Source organism: Nicrophorus vespilloides, unplaced genomic scaffold (assembly GCF_001412225.1).
Source record: "Nicrophorus vespilloides isolate i.1.1-1 unplaced genomic scaffold, Nicve_v1.0, whole genome shotgun sequence".
NCBI lineage: Eukaryota > Metazoa > Arthropoda > Insecta > Coleoptera > Silphidae > Nicrophorus > Nicrophorus vespilloides.
Genome location: NW_017097438.1, coordinates 24,799 through 26,054, shown reverse-complemented (window position 1 = coordinate 26,054; position 1,256 = coordinate 24,799).

Sequence of the window (1,256 nt, the reverse complement as noted above, 5' to 3'; positions counted from 1 at the left end):
GTTTGGGGAATCTAGCAAGTATTGATATATTACTGTGGTTTAAGCCGTTTGGCTGTAATTCATGTTCAAAGTTGAAAAATGCTCGAAAAAGCAGTGTTTTCACATTTCATTGATTTTCTCGAAAACTGTAATACATAGAATGAATCCAAAAGATGCATATGAAAGCTGAATGTTTGGGGAATCCAGTTATGTATACATACATTCCTGTGCTCTTATCCATATTGCTGTAATACGAGTTCCTTTTATGAAATGGTGGGTGGAGGGGAGGCGCCAAATGATTACATACTTTTGAGGGAGGCGCAGTAACATCAAGTTTGGAAACCACTGGCATAAACAATATTTCTAATTACATAACGTTTTCTTGAGTCTTACTTCATTTGTTTTCATTGTTGTTTAGTGAAATTATTCCTTTTTTTTCATTTTAAACATATTAATTATATTTTTTTCTGTAATAATATAAAAAAAAAACATCGAATTTCTTCAATTCAAAGTTGGACGCGGGTGGTCCAGCCCTTACATTCGTATCCGTAAATTTACATTCTTTAATGAGACTATTGATTCGTTTTGCAAAACTCTCCACCCCAAAAAGAAAAAAAAATAAGGGTTTCTCGACGTCTTTTCTTCCTACACAGCGCTCGGACCACTGCAGCTGTTTTTTTTTACTTTACTTTTCTTTTCTTTCATTCTTTTTGCTCGAAATATTATTAAAACTTGTATTATTATTTTTTTGTTCTTTCTCTTCTCTTGCTCCACGTCTACTGCTGCTGTGGAGGTCCGATCGATTGGTTTGGTTTCAGCTCGACTCAGTTCCGTTTGGTTTGGTTTCGCATGCTTTTGCTTGCTTGCATGCTTACTTGATACTTTCGTTTCAATAAGTCGTAGCTATTCAAATAGTCCCCTCCTGGCAGAAGGCAGAACTCTTGCCCGCTTCAAGACTTTCGCAAATGTCCTCAAGTGTTTCAATTCCTATTGAAGTTATATGGAAGTTTTGTCGTTCGTCATCCTCCCCTCTTCTCAACGTCTCTTCCTCATTTCCTTTCTCTCTTCCAATATGTTTCACCAGATGACGAACGAACGAAACTAGAAAAAAAAAATAATGTAATGGGACCGAACTCTGTTTGTACAGCTCACAAATTGCTAATTTCTTCGATCTACTTTCCTTTTAATACTTTTCTTACGAACCTTCGAAATTTCACTCTCAACGACTATTATTAACAACACTATTGACTCATTGCTTGTACTTATTAAACATGTTT